The sequence below is a fragment of the Athene cunicularia genome (genome assembly GCF_003259725.1).
Source record: "Athene cunicularia isolate RWA chromosome 1 unlocalized genomic scaffold, athCun1 chr1_part2, whole genome shotgun sequence".
Taxonomy (NCBI): Eukaryota; Metazoa; Chordata; class Aves; order Strigiformes; family Strigidae; genus Athene; species Athene cunicularia.
Window position 1 is genome coordinate 79,324,755 of NW_020799092.1, and position 6,756 is coordinate 79,331,510.

The following is a 6,756-nucleotide window of genomic DNA, read 5'->3' on the forward strand; positions in this document are numbered from 1 at the left end:
CTGGAGCTGGATGGAGGTAAACCGTTTTGGGGTCTGGTGGCCATTTGTCTGGGTTAATCTGGCACAAGGCCTAGCTTAATTAGTGCCACCAAGGACTGAGGCTTAGTAGGCCATTGCATTAACCTGGCTGGATGATGTAAGGCTTGGAGGTGGCTCCCTGGGGGATCCTGATGCTAAGCAGCACTTCAGCAAACAGACATGTGTGAGGAAGCTCCAGGAAGCTGAGCATATGAGGTTGCCTCATCATGCACAAGATGCAGACAGTGTGGAAAAAGGCCACGTCTGATCCCCAGAAGTGCTTGAGAAGCTACATCCTCTTCCAACACTCTCTGATCTTGCTGTTGTCCTGTCCCATGATGAAATGTCCTTAGGGAACTACTAGTGAAAAGCAATGATTAAATTGTCATAAAAGTGTTTGTCTTGACAAAAGGGCAAGGCTTGACAGTCTAGAAAGTCTTTCCAAACTTGAGTCCAATGATTCTACCCTATCAAGGCACACCAACATTAAGGCTAGCTGCAGGTTGAAGTAGCTACTAAGCACAAGAAAGTGAGGCATAATCTAATCCTGAGTGATTTAGATGTATAAAAACTCAGAGGGCAGGGTAAGGAAGTGGTCTAGGATATATTAAAATAGGAGTGAAAGTTTCCAGTTCTGATCACACCAGCAGATACCATGTATAAATACCATTTGGGACGGTAAGGCTTCAACACCCCCTTGACCCTTCCTCTTCACCTGCCCAACATGTCCTGGGGACTCTGAATCAGCTTTCCTGCCTTCCTTCTGGCATAATAAAAAACCTTGGCAACATCATCTTTTTTTTTTTTTTTTTTTTTTTTTTTTTCCCTAGCTACAGAAGTTGAGAGAGATGCATTGGCAAAGTGAATCAGTGGGACAGGAGGATGGGAAAGCCCTATCTGCAGCTGAGCAGCCATTTCCCAAGAGTGGGCATTTTCCTTGATGTCTGTCAAATAGAAAAGCCTCTGAAGGGGACTGGAGAATGGGGGTTGGAGATAGTCCACTATGTTACCTGCAGGCCAATCCCAGCTCTTCAGGCTGGTCTTTCTTGTCTAGCTTTATCCTGTCTCCCTCCACCATTGGTGCTGTAACCTTTCCGATAACACTTGTTTCAAGTTCATTAACAAGCAGTGATTGCAGCAGCCCCAAAACAGGATTCGTTTGCATATAAAAAGCTTTGCAGCGCTGTGAGGAAGTTCATTATAGATAATTGAAGAGGCAAGCGCCATAAAGAGGAAATCCTCCCAATGTGGCTTTATCTGATTGACCTAATGTTCTTTCTAATTGAAACAGGGGGGGGAAAGGTAATTTCATTGGGTGATGTACTGCATAAAACCTCAGACTTTGGACTAGGCTCTGGGTTCAAATTCAAACGTAGTGCTCATTTTGTTGCCTGTGTCAAGCTTTGGGTGCCTGGTCAGGTTTGTATTTTTGAAGGTAAAACATCAACCTGATCAGAGGAGACCCTGCAGTAGGACCCAAGCTGAAGGGTCCTTTAGAAAGAGTTATCTTGGACTTTTTCCACAGTTTCTCTTCACCCTTCCTCTGCAATGGACAACATCTCGGTTGGAAAAGCACAGTTTTCACATGATGTAGGGGAAATAAAAACATCCGCTGCCAATGACTCTACCAAGGAAGGTCACAATCCCATCCCTTCTATCTTTGGTATATAATAAATTTAGCCCTTCCCCTGACAATAAGGGGAGCTGGTTCAGATTCCAGAGGAGCTAAAATCCAGTTTAATCTGTACCAGGGCTACACATTTGCAAGCAGACTCTTGTTGATTCATTTTGTGTGTGTAGATTCATTCTATTCCTTAGATGCTTTCAAATGAGTCAGTCTCTTTAAAATAATATCCTCCACCCTTGCCAATTACTCGTATCAGCAGCGATGCACACCTCAAATCACCAAATTTTGCCAGTTATCAAGTCAGAGAGCTTTTACAGTGAAAACACTGCATGAAATGGGCTGTACTCATTGGGTCGATGGTAGTTTAATTTTCTTTATTTATAACTCCTCATAGAATGCCTGCAAATGTGTTTTGCTGTAGCTTGCAGAAATAATGAAGTCTCCGAAATATGAGAACCCTTTCTCTCCTTTTCTCTCACATATGTGTTATGGCCCTCATCACAGCTATATTTGAGTGAGTTCCCAGTGAAAGCCATCATGAGAATTCTGTTAAAGAGGGCGATGAAACCTCTCTGAGGCGATGTGGTCTTAGCCCTGAACTAATTAGTTTGCTTCCTTTATGGTGCTTCATACATATATAGTTATGATTTAATGGAGATTTCTCCACGTTGTTTCCAGTATAAGCTGGAGACTGACCAGATATTCTGAGTTACCATCCTCTTCTAGGAATGAGATACGTAGGGTTCTTTCATAGTCTTGTGATATTGCTTAGATTTTGTTCTAACCTTATTTTGTACAGTTTTACTCTCTGTTACTGTTTATGGCCAGGATCATGAGCCCAAGTCTCATCAAAGTGTTGTTCATTTTCCAAAAGAAAATGCATCTGATCTACTTTGAATGGGAGTCATCCTACATGGGAATAACTAAAACAACCATGAAGGTTTAAAACAATGACCCATCCACTTATCAACAGTCTCCCCCTTATGTTGGTGCCCCAGTTCATTTGTCTTCCCGTATGCATCTCGTGTCATCCAGAGCATTCAGGTGAGGGAATCTTTCCTACATTTCCTTCATAGTGTTCCTGCATGATCCCTGGCAGCATTGACTGGATCTCCACTTTCTACAGAAGGAAACTAGAGCTCACCCATTGCTGACTCCATTGTAGGCATTCACAGTAAGACGAACTGAACTCTTGGCAATGAATTTTAACCCTTCCTTTCCCAGAAGAGCAGGCATCATCTCCATTCAGGAACAGACACAGCCAGCACCACCAATTCCTCCACTACTCACCTCAAAGCATCCACTTCCCATTTTCTCCTGCTATCAAAATCCTTTTCTTTATCCTCCACTTCAGGGTTTTTTTAAGACTTTCTTTTCAGTATTCCTCATTCAGCAGTGATCTTTGTGCCTTATCCAAGCCATCTTGCCTGGAACATGACCACAAAGTGAACCTAAGTGGGGAACCATAACTTACTCACTCAAGCCCATTGGGAATCAGATTTCACCTGGATCAAAAGCAGGAAAACAGCAAGTTGGCAGAAGAGAGGTAGCAGGGACTGCCTGGAATATGCTGCCTGAACTTCTCTCTCACACCTCAGCACAGTCACCCTAGGTCAGGGCTGTGACAACACCCGAGCAAAATCAGATGCTTGTTTAGCAACCCTGTACCGTTGCAAAGAGAGGGCTTTCAGGCTCCAGGGCCGACAAGCTGGTTCCTTTGATGAATCATTTTTAAACTCTTGAACAACTTTCCAGCCCCAGGATAATCTGGAGAACGAAGCAGCGAGGAGCTCAGCATTCCCAGTGCGGGAGAGGAAAGCGTGAGTTACAGTCCACGTTGTGTTTACATTATTACACTACTAATTCTTAGCATCATAAAAATTATATTTTAAATTTACACGAACAGTGCTCGGGAACGTTATTAGGTTATAAAGTGGAATCAGGTCAATGCTTTGTAGGCAGGATTCCAAGCTCCATAAATTTCTGGATATACTTCCCCCAAATTTACATCGGCACCAGCAGCAATCAAACCAGCTACAAAAAAGCTCACCCGGTCAAAGAATTTTTTAATGCACCATATATTTTATCTGCACTTCCTAAGTTTACAATGTTGTTAGTTTGATTGATAGTGTGCTTATTTATTGGCACAGCAAAAGTAATAATACACGAAGAAAATGCTCAGAACTTTAAAGGCAGCTGATGAGGAGAAAGCGACAGGATTTATGGGAAGTGTAAACACCTGCAGAGACAACAAAGGAATAATTGAGTCCTTGCATCGTTGTCACTTCTGGTGGCTCCTTTCTAGTTAAGAGTCTTCCATGCACTCAGGAGCAAACACCAGCTCTCTTTTGTCAGATATTGCAAGTGATTCTGGTGCCTGGGTAAAGGTGGTTGGCCTGGAAGGATTTGGCCCTGTTTAAGCTCTGTGCACTCTAGTAGTTAACGTACTTCAGTGGTGGCTTGCACAGATTAGAGTACAGATGTCACTGCTGGAGGAAGGGAGACCAACAGATCAATAGCAGATCATTAGCTCCGCTGCCTCATAGGTCCCTGGCTTCAGTGTGGTGAAGGCTAGAGAGCGATGAGCGATGCTGATCGCCAGAGAGTGGGTACTCAAAAAGCAGAAGCTAAATGAAGATAACTGACCTCACATAGCTCACTGCTGAATCCCGCTGATCAGGAGCAAAGTGACTCCCCCAAGGCCACACAGGCAGTGCTGGGAAATGACCCATGTCTGCTGGGAACTTGGTCCCAACCTAGGACTATTCTGCCTTTGAAGTCAGTCCACATATCTCTGCTGATCAACATTAATGATTTTACCCTCCTTTAATTCTTTATTAATAGAGTCTTTCTCAGCTGGTCCATTATTTCACAAGGATCAAGGTCAGGCTGCCATAATTATCTAAGCACCACATTTATCCTTTTTAAATAGAGATACAACGTTAGCTTTCTTTCAGCCCTTTGCTGCTTTGACACACTCTCAGAAGGAAAAGTAATGATCCAGAGAGCAGGAGCCTTCTGGTCACTAGATGAAGGGAGTGGACTAGTGACAAAAATAGTAGATGACTGTATCATTAGGTACATCTGCTCAAAGGAGAGGGGCTACCGGAGACATGCAAGCGGTCTCAGTTCTGGTGTTACCTGAGTAACTGCTTGGGTTTGAAATCATGAGAAATATGAATGTGTGCATTGAGGAAGGTGGGGTGTGTGCAAGAGACAAGATAACTGTCTATTTACTTGGACAAAGTCTGTCATTTGTTAAAAGGAAAATCCTGGTTATGTAAGACAGCCCTCCAGAATAACACACAGAGTAAAACTGGATTGTGCAAAGCATGGGGCAGCACACAGGCAGCTTATAAAACAATAATTTCTTCTCTAATTATTGTGATATACATCTGCATCCTTCCGCCTAGCCAGCCTTCTGTCCTTCTGTAAGAACTTACATCTGAAGTTCACAAGACCTTTCCTGTGTGTCAAAGCACTGTGCATCTATCCATGGCATTGCAGCAGCCCAGTGAGGCTGCAAATTTTGAGCATTGCAATAATACCTAATAATAATAATACCTAATAATAATAAGCAGTGACTCATCCATCTAGGTAGCAATGACATTGACATGTTGCTCCTCAACAAAGCTAAGGTTCCTATACGTCTCTGCCAACAAACGGGTTTTGCATGCATAAGGGACGTGCTCCAGACAAGGCTCCCTCAGAAGTGACAGGAACTCTTGTGACAACACTCTCACATGGGGCTTTCTGGTGTCTAACAAGGGTTGAGCCCAAATTGTGGTGCTTTCTTCCTAAAGGAGGACCAACAATCTATTTCTCCTCTAAATCTGCCCATTTTTACAAAGTTAGTAGGAACTTGGTATCCTTGAGACTTTGGCCCAGCTAGGCCAAGAATGGCCAGTGAGTTCAAAAGTCAATGGAGGAGACAGTAACAGATGGACCAGAGGTTGCACACAAAAGCCACATTGATGCAAAACAGCTGCCTTTGCAAACCAGGACAGAAGCCCAGAGAGTCATAATACCTTGGCTTCTACAGTGGGAAGGTCAGGACTGTGACATCATGGCTCTTGTCACCCTCCCTCTCACTGAGATCCATGACAGCATGAGATAATGTCCAAGCCAAAGCAAATGGACTCATGCTTGAAGACAAGGTGGGGGAAGAGGGTCTGGGCTCAGGCTCCTGGAGATGCCCCAAGTAGGGAAGGAGACACATTCCAGCCTCACCTCTTATCTACAACTTCAACATCCTGAGAATGTTTCTCCTTGGCCAGGTCCCAAAAGCTCACATGTCCCAAAGCAGTGATTGCAGATGATGCTACAGGCGAGAAAGTCAAAATCTTCCTGCTTCAGAGCCAGGCCATCACCGTGGACTAGGTCTGAATGGGGAATTGTCTTTCCTTCCTCAAACTGCAGGGTGCCATACAGATCCTAGCAGTCCTAACAGATGTCCAGATAGCCAGAGAAATCCTGTAGCCACTTGAGGCGTTACACTGAGCTAGGCTATCAAAACAACATAAGCTCTTCCTGATGTTATTTCAAGGGTGCTGTGTTGGCAGGGACAGATGAATATTACCCAGTTGCATTCTGAGATCACTGTCCTGCGGGATAAATCATCTTGCATTAGAGAGATGAGCAGCCCAACTGTTATGACTAACTCTTAGCAGAGACACAGTATCGAGTGCAGACGCTTCTTACATCTCCATTCAAATTTATCTCCCTGAGTTGCTCCTAGAAATTACACGATCGAGTTCTCAATTAGTCACTCACATCGTGGCTGGAGAAGCTAAGCTCTAAGAAAACAAGATGTGCCTTAAGATAGAATGAATCGCTCCCAGGGAGGCTTTTTCCCATTCAGCTCTCAGTTCCTGATTTGGTTGGAGGTCTCAAGAAGAAGAGACGTGATGGAGCTGCCCTACACCAGATTTCCTGCAGATCCACCAACCATAATAATAAAAAATCCTGTTAAAAGTTATGTGGAAACTGAACAAGTTACCAGCCTTTTCCCCTGCCAGCTGGATTACTGCAGGGCAGAAAGGTTCACAGATGACAAAAGTTACCCCAAAATAACAGAAAAAGCCACTTCACAGGCTTTTCATCTTCCCCCC

The 6,756-nt window shown here is 43.9% G+C and overlaps 1 protein-coding gene across 1 annotated transcript in view; it reads right to left on the reverse strand.

The window, feature by feature from the left end:
- The window catches only part of PLXNA4 (plexin A4), a 454,909-nt gene that overhangs the window by 90,379 nt on the left and 357,774 nt on the right, over nucleotides 1-6,756 (reverse strand). The gene's annotated exons all lie outside the window — the stretch shown is intronic.